Source organism: Podarcis cretensis, assembly GCF_951804945.1.
Source record: "Podarcis cretensis genome assembly, chromosome: 1".
Taxonomy (NCBI): Eukaryota; Metazoa; Chordata; class Lepidosauria; order Squamata; family Lacertidae; genus Podarcis; species Podarcis cretensis.
In genome coordinates, this window is record NC_137170.1 from 100,500,976 (window position 1) to 100,517,456 (window position 16,481).

Sequence of the window (16,481 nt, forward strand, 5' to 3'; positions counted from 1 at the left end):
TGTCTGCATTGGAAAAGAAGATGATGAATGTCAGTGGTTTGTGAGGCTTGCTCCATGGTTCCTCTCCTTTCATAACATGTATCTGAAGAGTTGTGCGTTCCTGAGCTGAGCGAATGTAGGCTGCTGTGTTTTAGGAGCTTCCCAACCACAATCATAGGTGGCCATTACTGCAGAGCTGACAGCATTGCTGCATTTGCAGTTTTCCACATCTGGACAAATGTCTTTTAGGCAGATTCCATGTAGTATGATTCCACTGGTACAGTTAGGTTTCTGGCAGCTATTTGCTGAATAATTGCAAGATTGTAGCTCAACAAGGAAGTAGAACTGAATTCCTTAGGGGTGGGTTCTAGTTAGTCAAATATTGTATGTCCTTGGGAAAGGAACAAAACTCTACATTGCTATTCATGGCTAAGACAGACCAAAAATTCTAAGGTGGAATTCAGATGGCAGTGCTTTTGCTATCCCTCCTAAACCACCCCATTAAGTTCTTTCTACTTAAACCTAGTTGGCAGGATGGCTCCTGTATTTATTTAAAATATACCACTTAATAGAATTTAAAATTTCTAAGGGGTATACAATAAAAAGTACAATAAGAACACCACTGCTGATGCTTTCTGGTCCAGCTTTGTTAATCATAACTTCTCCTTCAAATGCCTTTCATAAAGCACCAAGCATCTTTGTGTTCTGGCGCTATTCTGAGCTTACTTCTATGAGCTCCTCAGTGCCATTTGCCTCAATCATTGTGAATGAACCAGACGGCAAAGGCAATTTCAATTTGGAAAAAAAAATATCCTGTCTCCAAAATGAAACTGCTGACAATGGACAGCAATGAACCCCATTCTTTTAAAATGCCAAAGCCGAAAAGCAAGATTTAAAGATGGCAGCAAAACCTGACAGGCAAGCAGTAACGTACTCTGAGGTTTCTGTTGCTTTCACTTCTTACGTCGCTTCAACCCAACCCCCAACATCCTCTCCTACAGTTGCTGCTGCAGCTGATAATAATTTCAACATGTTTCTAAATGTATCAGCATTATATTATTATTTATTAAGGAAAATCTGTTTAGGCACATATAAAATCCATCCCGAAAAAAAACAGGCTCTGGGGGATTGAGCGAACAAGAACAATAGTGGATCCAGTGGTCACGAAGGCAGTTTCTGCACGTTCTGTAGAGGGGAATGAGGAGCAGATGGGGCCCATCAAGCTGGGAAGGTCACCCATCTAGGAGAAGGAAAACTCTGAACCTAAACCTCCATTACCTTGCAAGGTATCTTTGGGAGAAGAAAAGGCTAATCCAGAGTGGACTCCCTAGGATGGTTGGGTGGCACCTTGTACACCTCCTTCCTTCAACTCCTGCAGCTAAGCTGGTGCCAAAGAGCTTGCTCTGCTTTCCTTTGGACCACATCAGTGAGGCTGAGAGAGGAGCATTGTCATCTGGGCAGCCCAGGACCCAGCTTGCACCCCAGAGAGGTCACTTCAGTGCTGCTAATGCAGCAAAAACAATGCAGGAGGCAGCAGTTAGGAGTTACAGGTCTCTGCAGTCACAGTGGATGCTGTTATTCTCCATTGGTTTGACGTCACCCCCAGAGGCACACTGTCTTTCAAGGCAGATAGCTGTCAACAATTTATTAAAAGTGCTTCATTTTGGCTGAAGTGTATTTACAGTCAGTTAGTTGCTTAGCTGGCTGCTTATGGGCAGCTAGCTGTGTTACCAGTATAAATAAGTATTATTTGTGTGCTTTTTGTCCTGTGCTTAGTCTAATGGCACAGCCCCGTGATGCATGTCACCCGAAAAGGAATTATCCATTAGAATTGTTTTCCTATTGTTAGGGGCACTCTGCTATGAAGACCTTAGGATCATCATTCTCCCTTTTGAGTTTGTTAGTCTATAGTGCACATGGAAGAGGGTCCATTCATTGGTCTAAAGCAATAAGTGGACACTTCATTTAGAGCTCTGAACATTCCCTATTTGGCTCAGCTGCTTAATGTACAAACTGATTTAGAAGAGGAATGTGAGCACAGAGCAGAGTTTGGAGCTGACCATCCTATGATCTGGAGTTCACAGCTGCTATTTTATTTTCATGGTCAAGATGCAAAGTAGGTGATTGACTTTAATCTAGGAAATATTCTGCAGTGGAAAAATTTAGTGGAAAAAATAAATCAAAATAAATCGTCCAATAAAATGTACAAATTTACTTCTCTTTTGAGCTGGGGATGATAAAAATCAGTAATAAGACTATGTGCTTACTCTTTTTAGGGAGACAGTTGCTGAGATCTACTTCTTATCCATTTCTTCTTAAACCATCAACATATTTTCACATAGACCCTTTAAATGTCTAGCAAGGCTTAATGCATTTTCACACCTAGGAGGTGTTTTCAGTATCAGGGCTGAGGCTTGAAATATGTGAAATAATATTTTTTTAAAAAACTGTCTGAGCATGTCCAGGAGGAATAGGGTAGCTGTGAGCCCCACTGCTAGACTACAACATCCATAATCCCAGATTATGGCCATACTGGCTGGAACTGGTGAGAGTTCCAACAAGATCTAGAGAGGCACAGGTTTTACCTAACATTTTCCTTTGCTGCCCCCTATGCATGGAAATCCCCCTCTGGACATGTGGATCTCTCTTCCTGGTGCAGAGTCTAGGTTTTGCTGGTCCCTTGGCCACAACCTCTTCATGTATCTCCCTGAAGTCTACAAGAATTGCACCTACTGCTCCTCCTTCTCACCACTGTTGTCTGGACCAGAGGCCAGAGGCAAGTGAACCACCAAGTTGCAATGGGAACAAGCCCAGGGAATTCTTGTCAAGTAGGTCACCTGCTGGAGTGCAGGCCCTTGGAAGATAACTGAGCACGATGACCCTGGATGTCAGCCCTGCCTGTCCCTCCCTTCAAATGCTTTCTTTTGTCTGTTTTCATTGTTTAGCATAACTAAATCTTGAGTATGCAAAACTGCAGCTACCTACATTCATTCTCCATTCTAACTTTTACCTCTACCTATTATCTATAAGTTCAAGCGGGAGGCTGCGGATTTTTGTCTGTGAAAAATACGCTGTAATGAATGAAGTGTTTAAAGATTCTTTTAGCGATATATTGCATGGCTCGTATTCCTCCTTTCTTTCTGACCTGCCCATTCCTGAAGTTCAGCTAGGAAACAGACTCTCTCTTTTATGTTATTACTGTCGTTGTTCAACAAACTGTATAGAGAATCAGTACTGTATTTATCTCTACAAACATATACTCTTCCATAGTCATTTTGCAGTTCTCAATCTAGTCAGTGTCAAGGTATTTAATATGACCCATTCTTCATATAGAATAGTAGTCCCATTTGCCTCTTGGAGATTGATGGCACTGCGTGACATCAATCCCAAAAGCTCTGATGCGGGCCGCGGACCTCAACCAAAAGGATGATCAATCTCTCTGTGCTGTTCTCTCTCCTCTGGTCTTAAATCAGGCTGGTTGATATCTTTCCAGTTTCTATATTCCTGCATCAGCAGTCTGCCTAAACACGGCCATCACTCACTACCACTCTTCCAGCAGTGGTTACTGTTTCAGGTTTACTGTCTGCATTACTATGCTGTTATTATTGCCATTATTGTTTCCTGGATTTCTGCTGTATTACTATCAAAAAGCACAAGTCACTTTTTAAATACAAAGGCAGACAGTGATCCTGATACCAAGAAGGGGCAAGGAAGCAGCAAACCAGAAGAAAACTTCATATTACATTTTTATGCATCTCTTTGGTTTTTATGCATAGACAGCAAGTAGACAGTTCCTGAGCTCTCTGTCTCTAAGCAGATCACTTCCTCCTTCTGAATAGTCTTCGTAGCTTCACAGAAAAATCACTACTGCAGATGCAGCTATTGCCCCCCAAATGTTGTCCTGGTCCCATCACTGCTCACCTTTCAGAGGGCAACTAAGGTTGCAAGTCTACAGACACTTTCCTGGAAGGAAGGCTCACTGAACTCAATAAGAGTTTACCTTCAAGTAGACATACCTAGGATTGTACTGAAAGGCCATATTTTCTAGCAAGCTTGTTTAGGTACTGCCTATTACTGCTACTTTTTAATTCTGTTTTTCATTATACTGCAATATTTTAAGTTTTATTGTAATTTGATCATGTTGTACTGTAACTGTGGTCACCTTGAGTATATTTCACTAATCTTTTGTCTCCACTTTATCTAATAACAGCATTTTTTCACTGTTCTTTGCTGTTTCCTCTGTTACACTGAAATAACTGTTGGTCCATTTTCCCTCATGGGATACTTTAACTCATTTTTACCACTTGCTTCTATTTCTGGTCTTCCAACCAATTACACAGCCAAAATATGTAGCTCCTTCTTCAGTAATCTCAAAAGAAACTGCTGGATATATTCTTGGGAAATCAATGTGGAAAACACCAATAATGGGATTTGTCCTCAGTAGCAAAGATCAGCACAACAATGTAAGGTTGCCTGAACAATAATTTCAGCTGAACCACGGTAGGAGAGCTAAACACTTTTCGTTGGTGGTCTAAATCACTTGTGGTCAGTATGCTTTTTGAAATCCATGTTAGCTGCATGCCTATCTCAAAATAAAATTAATTATCTTAATAATTTTAAACCATAAGATAAATCACATATCTTCACCACCTCACCCCCCAGTCCTGCTTAAAGATGTGTTCCCCTAAGTTTTTCCCCCAATTTCCCCCCTACTTCTCTGGGCAGTGAGAGGTTCCAGGGGCTTAGCGGTTGTATAAACTTTGTTCCATTTGAAAGGATGTCACTGAGGGATTCTTGGTATTTTGTAATACATGTCTTTATTAACAAACATACACAGGTGGAGGCACAAGTTGAGCAGCCAACAGACATCTCCCACTGTAGAAACAGCCAAAATAAGATGATTACAGAGCCCAAACTCAGTACTCTTACTCTTCCTTGCTCAAACTTCAACCTATAGTCCTTTTCAGGTGAAGACACCTTGTCCCCTACACCTGTCTAGGAGGAGAATTCAAAAGGGGTCAACTCTTCTGATCATCACTTCTTACCTCTCATGGAGACACATCACCAGAACATAAGGGGCTATCCATACTCTTGTCAGATCAGAGATGCTAATCCGGCATTGCCTCAGGGAAAGCCACACTGATTGTCCTATCCTCAAAAATCTGAAAGGAAATAAGAACACTGGTTGTTTTTTACGCCCAACTGATTTTAAATTATCTCCCTAACAAGAAAGAGTATTAGAAAAATGTAGGAACTCAAGATAAAAGTCAGAGATGTTGGGCTAGAGGCCAATGATCCATATCAAGAAGAATGGAACCGCCCCCTTGTGAATTACAGACCTAATGTAAGTTGATGATTAAACTCTCCATCATTATTTCCAAATGTGAATGTAAAATCCTTCGCAGTCTGGGAAACGTCAAGTCACCTTTCCTACTGAGATAACTTGGTGATGATAATTTATGAGCTATAGCCTTCATTAATACTCCCACCATGTAATGTCTTTAATTTTCACCTCATGTTACTTTCCATATTCCATACAGCTTCTCCTGGGTCCACAAGAAAGACTATGTAAATGTGTTACACAACATCTTGTGCTTGGCAGCCAGAGGACAATCAGAACTTGCAACAGTGCCATCTCAAGGAATATTAAGGGGAGCCCTCCTGAACCAAGCAAGAGAGGCCCATCTAGTCAAGCAAGCTAGTCACACATTGGCCAGCCAAGATGACTATAGGGAGCCCACAAGCAGGGCAGCAATGCAGCAGCGCCCTCCTACCCTTTGTTTCCCACCAACTGGTTAGTATTCACAAGCATGCTGCCTTTGAAACTGGGGGTAATAAATCACCATCATGACTAGTGGGCCTTGCTGAATTCTCAGAACAGTCGCATTACAGTCACATTTAGAAGTAAAGTGTGGGGTGGGAGTGGACAAACAAGAAACAAAAGAAGCAATCCCACCTGCCCTTTTTTTTAAAAAAAAAAAAAAGTTTATTCTGACAGAATAAGGGGCTCATAGCATTTTGATTTTAAAATCTTAATGTAGGGGAAAGACCAAACTGTTCCATTCGATTTGAAGTTTAACATGGGTGCTGTTATTTCTTCTTCACGGAGCTGTTGGCAGTGGCTGCCCAAACAACATTTTTGTGGGAATGTTTAGGGAGGCAGGAGAGGATATATTGCTTATTAATATCCTTCCTAACTTGTGCTAGCAAGTTCCTTTTCCTTAGCAGAGTTTCACATTCCCCTTTTGAACGCACAGCGGATAACTGGTTGCAGGCTTGTGTAAGCCTCTCGCTATTAGGTTCCTGGTAAGTTCCCTTATATCCCTCTTACAAGAATAAACACACAACAACCTTATTTAAAGTCAATAAAAGAAGTTTATTCCCATCATCAGTTCACAGTTGGATCCCTGAAGGCAGACTTAGTTACAAGTAATATATGCATGTGGATCTACCCCTTATGGGGGAATAATCCCAGTGACTGCAAGCTAGCAGTCACTGCAGTTCACATGATGAAAGAAAGATGGAAGAGAGTGTGGCAGCATGCCTTGTCCTTTTGTGTTACCTGGACAGGTAAGGTCATGCCCACCTCTAGTCACGTGCAAAGGAAGTATATCCTAGCCAGGAGGAAACAGGAAGTTTTTGACTGGCTGGACCAAACATTCCCCTGCATGTCCACTCTAGGAAAACAAGGAGTGTTGTACTTGACTGCTACTTTATTTATCACATCCCACTTTTTGGCAAAAACAAAACAGTGCAGCTATTGAACCTCTATGTAGGAATGGGCTGATGTGTAAAGTGGCTCTTATTCCAGAGACTGAAAGGCTTTGTTAGGAGGTGGGGCGCTGGGAGGCAGGAAGCCTGTTTGTCCTCTTGCTTAGTTCCTCTTTGCCTTTTTCAAGGGCAAGCTTCTTCTTTTTAAGAATCAAACTTTCCTCCAACCACATGAAATGTGCATTCGTCTGTAAATACATTTTATTTTGTGACCTAATTTCTTCCTCTTCGCCATAGGTTGTTTTTTTTTTTTAATGCAGACAGAAGCTATTTTTCATGCAAAAAAAGAGAGCTAATTTAACTTGCATCAGCCATCCTGCATGTCTAGGAAGGCAACCTCTGTGGGTCTTACGGTAAGACCAAAATGAGGATATAAAAACCTGAAATACAGTTCACTTAGGCTGCCGTTTAGTAAAAGCACATGACACTTTTATCAGTTGTGTAAGTCCTTCTAAGTAAATTACACTGCAATGATGATGCCATTAATCATACCTCTGGCACTTTGCTGTAGCAAGAGGTATCTTACATCTATCCAGTCCTTTCAGAAGAAAGAGAAGAAATGTGATCATTTATCCTCTGCTTTTGTTTAAAAGGGAAGTGCGTTAATTATTTGTAATTCAAAGGCACTGGGGGAAAACAGACTGGTGTAAATTACATCAGATACTGCTGTATTCTTTTATATATTGGAAGTATGGTATTCATACTTTCACTTGCAAAGATAAATGGATGCCTTTAGCAAGGCCTAAAGAAACAATGTCATGGAAGTTGTTATTAAACAAAAAGAAAGGGGAAATAACTTTAAAATTAATTGCATGATACATGTTGCCGTCTCTGATAATCACCAGTGGCCAAGCTAATGCAAGAAAGATTAAAAACATAATTAATAGGATTAATATAAATGTGACATGACCATTTGAGGCAAAACGTAAAGGGCTCTTTTTAAAGCACCACATAACTTATAAGGTTAAACGAGCAAAGGAGCTCCTGGTGTTTTGTTTTCAATGTCAGACTCAATGTTACAATCAACACTAAATATTAAGATATGCATCATGACAAGTAGCTAATATGTCTTCCCCTTATAGTGCGTGTCAGTCTGGCTCATGAATGGTTTAGATGTACCATATAAAAAAAGATTACAAGGCCAGCTCTGAAATAAGAATATTTATAGTAGCTTGTTGGCTTTCTTGTCTGTTTTTTGGGGGGGTAGACAGGCCATATGCATAGCAAGGAGCTGTCTACATACCAAGGACAGCCGACATCCAGGTAGTGCCCTTCAAATGCTGTGGGACTGCAACTCTCATCAGCCCCAGGCAGCATGACCAATACTTAGGGGTGATAAGGGCTGTGCTCCAGCATCATAGGAACAAAGGGAGCTGCCTTCCACTGAGTCAGACAATTGGTCCATCTGACTCAGTGTTGACCACATTGGTAGCAGCTACCCAGGAATTCAGACCAGGATCTTTTCCCAGTCCCACGAGGAGATGCCAAAGATTGAACCTTCTGCATGCAAAGCAGATGACCTACCACTGAGCTACAGCCTTCTCTGCCGTTGGGCTTGCCCCTGATCATTGTGTAGGTCCAAGTCAGTTTTCTTCTAGGTTAAGAAACAAATCATCTTAGGAGAAATCGGAGAAATGGATATTCACAGGAAACTTTCAAATTCGTCAAACAGTGGATTGTTACCATGAGCAGCCAAATTCAAGTGGAGCGTCATTTGCACAGGTGACAGTGCAGACAGCGATCATTCAGAGCATCATACAATTAGAAATGATAGGCTCAGCAATTCGTTTAGCATTAAATCATTATGTGGAGAGCACATAGTGAGCCTGAATAATTAGGAGCGTTGGATAACGAAGGTGGGCTAATGCAGATTAGTACCTTGTATTAATTTAAGTCAGTCACCACCTGGAGGCTGCTTTTAACTCTGTCCACATGGTGGCTGTCATTGCACGATGATCCATTTGTTTGCTGAGACTGACTGTAAAGATCAGGAAGCTTTCTTCACCCCAGGCAAACATTGAAAAGGAAAAGTTTGTTCTGACATAGATAAAAGTACTCCAACCATGGGATGAAGTGTTGCAAGCAAATAGCTTCCTGTGAGATAACAGGTGCAAGGAGAACATTTTAAGGAGATCTTGTGTATTTAAAACAGTCAAAACAATTCCCTCTCACATGTCCCAACCCTGGAATTGGCCCATATGCCTTCATATGAACCTAGAGACGGCATCAGCTCCAATGTACCCTTACTAGAGCATTTGCTGCACTGCACATATCTGTGGCCAGGAACTGATCTGATAATGATGCTAAAACAACTCTAGATATACCATTCATCAGTGCAACTGCTTTCATTCACAGGACTACAAAAAATCTATACAATTTAAAGATTTGGGCCAAATATACATCTACATTCTGGGTTACTCTTCCCACATCTAGCATAACACACAATATCAGGCCAGAAAAGCAGGCCTCTGTCCACCTACCAGCCTTTTTTGAGGAAAACGTAAATTGAAATGATACAAAATTTACAACAGCAACAACTACTCATAAGTATATAGAAAATCTCCCCAAGTGACAGATTATAGTACACTGGAAATGGAATGACAAATGGTTGCTTCTCTGAATTTGGTATATTGAAAAGTGAAATACAGGATGCTGCATCATTTTATGCCTTGGGGGTGGGGGAAAATACAGCACTGATTCTGAATCTGTGCCATGGATTTCTACAGTGAAATAAAATTGCTGCCTCGAGAGAAGTATGCCATGAAACAGTGAATTCAGCTTGACACTCAACCAAGAGGAAGCTGACCTTTTAAAGCAAAAGAAGCAACATTTCTGCAGAGACTTTCCTTGGCCAGCTCCTCTACAGGCAATGGTGTGTGAACAAGAATAGCAACCATCACTACTACTGCAGTAGCAGTGCAATCCCATGCATGCCTATTCAGAAGTAAAGCCAATTCAATTCAATGGGCTCTAGCCAATGGTGTTCCTATTCGGAATAGATACATCAAAATTGATGGGTATGAATGAGCTCTGTTCATTTCAATCAGCCAATCAGTGGTGGGCGATGACATTTTTCATAGGGGAACAGTTAGGGCCAGAGGCACCAGCTTGCAAGGGCAATGGGGTGGGTGACATCGTGTGCTTGAGCATCACGCCTCCCTAAGTCAGACAGAAGCTTCCCTGGCTTTGGGAAGGAGGCACCAAGCTTTAATACTTTAATTTATCAGCAACGTTTAAGGAACTAGCCTAGTCCCCCTAGCCACTGACCACCCGCCCCTGGAGCCAATTCTGAATGCACGTTGATTACAACTCATTGTGCTTCCTGCTTTCAAGCAGCAAGAGCTGGTTTGTCGAGACAGGTGGGGTAACAGTGATATCCCAGTTTGCCGACACAGTTGGCCACTGGCACCTACCAAGAGGAAGAGGGGAAGGGCAAGGCATGGCACAAGGAGCTTAGCATGGCAGGGGGTTTGGACTGACTCCATTGCCATGCATCACACATGCCAAGCTACTCCTCTCTCTCTCTCTCTCTCTCTCTCTCTCTCTCTCTCTCTCTCTCTCTCTCAGTAACCATCAATAACCTCCCCAGCTACTACTGCTTTCAGGTAAGTGGGTGTAAATTTGCAGCCTAATCTTAAAACACACAAGTACATCTTGAAATACATTACAAGGGGCAAAAAAGTACTAACAAATCTATTTAAACAGCAGAGTAACTGGACAGAAACTAGTAGAGCAATGCAGAAGTGCAGATTATAGTGCATGTGAGTTTGCTTTAGTGCTGGATGAGCTCTCGTTTTTCCTCATTATTGATTTGGGGTTTGGGAGGGGTAGTGATGGTTGAGATTTCACCAAAAACCAAAACTTGAGGTCTTTTCAAGGTCTTTTTGAGAAACTAAGAGGGACCACGTTTAGGAAGCTCACATCCTGCCCTATTCACCGGCCCTTCTCCTTTCCCAAACTTACTCTGGGAAGGGAAACCCACAGCATGGCAGCTGGGTATGGGAAGTGAGGGTGAACGAGCCCCTCACACCCATCCCTCAACTGAAACGAAAGGGATTCAGAAGACTCCCTCCACATATTGAAAGGCATGAACCAGGCCATGTGGGAAACACCCAGCAGGAACATGCTGCCCCACCTATGTTAGAATATGTTCTACTCACATATTACTGTACATGCCTCCAGCTCATTCTAAGAGTTTCTATGTGCGGGTGTAAGTGGAGTGTGATGGAGGAAAGTGAGGATAGCACATACAGCCACCTTCACACTTTATTTCAAAACGTTCACATGAACACCCCTTGCTGACAGCCTACAATGATGGAACCTAGACATATAGGTTCTGAAAATGCTTATTATTATTATTTTAAAAAATACATTGAATTTTCCATAAGGCTCTCCATCGCCATCTAGTGTCACATTGCATATTGCACTTAAAATGTTTTATTTGCAGCTGTATAGCTTTTCCTCATGCAGCTACATCTCCCAGCACCCTTACAAAAATACAGTTCCCAGGATTCTTCGGGGGAAAGTAATGTGCTTCAAAAGTGTTCTAAAAGTGCTTTAACTGTAAGGTTGTATTGTGTGTACGCATCCTCAGCTCTCTCAGGTTTTGCAGAGGTGCTGAATATGCTCTGAGCAGTCTTATCCAATCAGGAATCTTTCACACACCAAAAGGAAACAAGCACATGTAGCAGTCTGCCCAAACCTACTCTACTTTGAGCACTGCCTTTTGGAGAGAGAGAGAAAAGAAAGGACTGAGAAAGGCAAACGGAGGAAGAAATGGAAAGATCAGAAATAATAAATTGAAAGAGTGTGTCTAATGACAAAACATTCAAAAATATTAAAAGTGGTCTCATATCATTTTTTATTTTAAAAATGGAACATTTGGCATTATAGAGCTTAGATCTTGAAAGTTGAAGACCCTTGAATTTTATGTTTTTATACTATTATTATTCCAATACCAACTCAATACTCACTTCATGTGGCCATGTAACCCTTTTACCCTTCGCCCTCGAATGAGAATTATTGTGTTCTCTTTTTTTTTTTAATAATTTTTATTGATTTTCCAACACAAATAAAAACAAACAACACACTCATATACACAAACAGAAACATATAAACATGTATAATTTCATAATCCTGTTTTCATACCCCTTGTTTCTCCGACTTCCCCATACCTCCCTTTTGCTGCATCCTTAATTTTAACATTTTTTAAAGCAATTCTCCAATAATTAATTATTTAATTCACTTTCATTACTTTCCTTTTTCTTTAGCTTATTAGTTACAGCTGCAATTCTCTATTTCTTATTCCCTGACATCTAACACTCCTCAATTTTGCAATAATTTTTAAGATATATCTTGAATTTCTTCCAATCTTCTTCCACTGTCTCTTTCCCTTGGTCACGAATTCTGCCGGTCATCTCTGCCAGTCCCATATATTCAATCACCTTCGTCTGCCATTCTTCCAGAGTAGGTAGTTATTGTGTTCTCTGCCAGTTCTGTGAAACTTAAATGCTGACAGTTTCCCTCAGAATGGCTTTATTATATATAGAAGATTACTTCTGTGTGAGGTGGTCATTTTGCCAGGAGTGTTTCCTTTGCACAGCCAATTATATCAATGTGCTGTCATTATCAAGTGAAAGTCAAAGAATTCCAATACAGTACAGTAAATGTAACTCCATGTGTGCAATGAAGTTTCTTTTAAGAGCTCTTCAGCTGCTGCAATTCTACCTGAGAAATTTTTATATCATCAGCATATACCCTATTACTAGATTTCTGTCTTGTTTGTCAAATTTAAATGGCATTGCAGCTGCCTACTATCCCACATCCTTAACAGTCATGCACCGACTTACATTTTGCCTGCACAAAGACCAGATTCGACATGCTGTTTCTGTGACAGGTTTTAAAAAAGAAAAAAGAAAAAGGGAAGGTTATTCCAAGAGTGTAGTCTTTCTTGCTTAGCTCTTGATTAAAAGAAGAACATATACATTTGAGTAATGTCCTGGGTAACAAAGAAATTGTGATAAGTAGATCATGATTTTTTTTACCAGTGGAATGGATAACATTCATTCCTTGACTGGCCATTATGAGCACAATCTTGGAAAAAAAAGTGAAGAATACATAATTCCCACCTCTTTTCTGCTTCTTCCACATTCATATTTCTACTCCTCGCTTTTCCTTCTTTTGAACCATTATAATATTAAGTGAACAGTTCTGCTTAGGGCTGGCCATTGCATATAATCACATACTTGTCCTTTTAACTACTTGAATTCTAACAAAAGATCAAGAAAGTTATTACACCACTTGTCATTTTTTTTATATTTAATCACTGTATATGTGTGTTTCATTGTTTTTATTTTGTAATTAAGGTGGGGGTTGTGGCAGAGTGAGGAGCCCTCAGATTATTCACCCATCACTCTACACTATAACCCCCCCCCAAGTTTATAAATGTTTGATATGTTAATTATATTGCCTGTGATAATTAAAAAGCCCCAAACAGGGTTGGTATCTTTTGCAATTAGCGTGACATCAAACCATATTATGGCTGGACTAACGGTCTGAACTATACCCTATGATTAGTTTTTAATAATTTTTCTTTGTCAGCTGTAGCCCTAAATCCTTCACGTGAGGAGGGACAGCGAGGACATACAGCTTACCAGATCCCCACCACTTCATTGTCCTCCATGAGCTGAAGGGATAATAACTTCAGCAGCAGGAAGAATCTACTCATGCAGATTCCCTGAAATTATTTAGAACCCAAATTTCCTAGGATTCAAAAATGCGCACACATAAATACTGCAGGCTGCCTGCTTCAAAAGTTACTCCTCCAATGCGAGGGGAATGATGGCATGGGGACAGTAGAGCAGAGCTAATGTTCTTGTCTCAGCTCTCCTGCATCCCACGAGAAAAGCAGAATGCCTGAATAGTCTGGAGAAATTTTTGAATAACCAGTGTTACCGCTTTTTTAATTTAATGGTGTGCAGCAGGGAAGCGGCCTTTTTTTTTGTAAACCTGAAAGTATCTGCCCATTAAAAGATACGCTGTTCTGTTCAAAGACAGCAGCACTGCATAGATCAATGGTCACTTGATCTAATGGGAGGCAGCTCAGCTTGTTATTTACTCAGAATCCAGTGCATAGTTAACAAATGCAGAGGGTAAAAAGCTACAGTGTTTTGACTCAGCAGTCTAACAGAAAACCTTGAGTTTTGAGTTCTCCCTTGCACATAGTAAATCTATCCGCCCCCCCCCCCCCTTCTTTCTTCCCCAAGTTTATTAGTTTGGCAAGTTTTCATTGTGGATGGCCTCTCATCGGCCATTTTTTATTTGCTGAAGTTTTAGATCGCTGTCAACTACTTTTTAATAGGCTCCAGTGTTTGTATTTTACCCTCTGATATTATAGATACAACAAATTGCATCTGACAACCAATAAAACTTCCCACAGACTTACAGTCTCACCTCAGTGCTATCTACAGTAGATGTCATTCAGCACCACTGGCAGGCAGCATTAAGAGAGATTGATAACACAAGGGTGCCTATCTGCTGTACATAGGGGCTAAGTTCCAGAACATACTGTCAGGAGCAAGTATCCATCGAGCAACTATCTGGAGTGGCGACACACATCCTGTCTGTCACTTAGAGTTTACCTGAAATGTCATTTGGAAGTTCTCTGTTCTGCATATTTTGATTTACAGAACAACTACATAGTAAAATAAGTTACAAGGTACTAGCAATAGATGCCGCTGGCTTTGTTCAGAGAGTCAAGCGTAGATGGCCTTTTGATCTTTTCAACTCCATGGTTCTTTACGTTATCTTTGGGAAGGCTCTAGTTTTAGTTATCATTAAAATAATAAATATTATAACCAGGAAAGTTACACAACGCATTTTAGATGCAATTCTTCCTTGTTCCCGAAAGCCGAGAACAGATAAAAAATAAACCCCCAATGAGTGTGTGAAGTAAAAAGAGGAAGGCTAAAGGAAAAGGGACTCTGTTAATTAAGAGATAAGGAGTTTTATCATTCCTTACCAAGATGGAGCTCATTTCTTTTATTTAAAAGTAGAAATCCTTTCTGGCACACTTTGTGAGACTCTCCAACCACACAACCCCAATAGAAACAAGTTTAAAGTTACCTGTGTCCCACACTGGACTCAGCTGTGCACAACTTTCTCAAGTGGAAGGTTTTATCATCAATAGTGTTGATTATTTTGCTCTTCAGTAATAGTAACAAAGTACAGTGATTATCGTGAATTTTACTGGGGGCACATTTTCTCGTATTGAACAGAAAGGAAAAATATCTATGTACATAGATTTGCCCCTCTTATAGAAAAGTGGGGGGAAATGCTGGTGGTAGTCTGATAATCAATAATAATTATTTGGTATCAATACTGTGATATCAGTAGTACCATCCTTTACAATTCCAAATACCCTTTTTCCTGAAAGATAACTGTAGCTGGAATCCTTACCCCACTTACCTAGGAGTAAGCACCACTGTATTCAATGATAAAGGTAAAGGGACCCCTGACCATTAGGTCCAGTCGTGACCGACTCTGGGGTTGCGGTGCTCATCTCGCTTTATTGGCCGAGGGAGCTGGCGTACAGCTTCCGGGTCATGTGGCCAGCATGACTAAGCTGCTTCTGGAGAACCAGAGCAGCGCACAGAAACGCCATTTACCTTCCCGCCGGAGCAGTACCTATTTATCTACTTGCACTTTGACGTGCTTTTGAACTGCTAGGTTGGCAAGAGCAGGGACTGAGCAACAGGAGCTCACGCCGTCGCAGGGATTCAAACCGCTGACCTTCTGATCGGCAAGCCCTAGGCTCTGTGGTTTAACCCATAGCGCCACCCGCTTCCCGTATTCAATGATACTTCTGAATAAATATGGTTAGGGCTGTGCTATAAAATGGTGGCAGGAGGACATTTCAAACTCGTGAAAATAAAATAAAATAAAAAGATTGGGTTTAGGGAATCATTGAGCAAAGTGAAAATGAAATAAAGTATGTGGTTCATAAAACCCATATGAAGTCATATAGCATAGTCTTTGCCACTGCTGACAAGAGCAAATTCATAATTGCAGAAAGAGGGTGGGGAAAGTGAGGACATTAAAAGAAATGATGAACACCAGAGGTGATTTAACAGACTATCAAAGCCCACAGCTAGGAACTTCACAGATTTCTTTTCTTCCATGCTGCACCATGTCACAATAATATTTACAGCGCTTACTGTAGCTGGCCAACATGTCTTGATATGCTATAAGGCTTTTTTTATTTTTTACAAAGGCTTCCTCTCCATTTACAAGTTCAATTCAAAGTGTTTGTGCACTGTTCTTGTGCTCAGGTCCTGCTTGCTGGTTTCCCACAGTCAACTGTTCAGCCACTATGGGAAGGGGATTCTGGACTAGATGGTTCATTCCATCTATGTTCTTATGTTGGAATGCCAAACTATACTTTCACCTGCTCCATCAGTACACCAGAATTATCCCAAACTTTCCAACCTAAATTATCCTATAGCAACTTTTGTGGCACTTCCACACCCACACCCCATAACAATGTTAGGCTTAACCGTCCATAACATGTTAATTGCAAAGAATTTTGTCACATACCCAAAGTTGGAGCATTATCATGAACTGTTGGAGGGGATGAATTCAGATCGACATGTTGTTTCACATGTGGTGGCTGTCTTAATCAAATCATTATGGGTCCAGGACTGGCCCTTGTATTCGTTTTTCCAGTCAGTGAA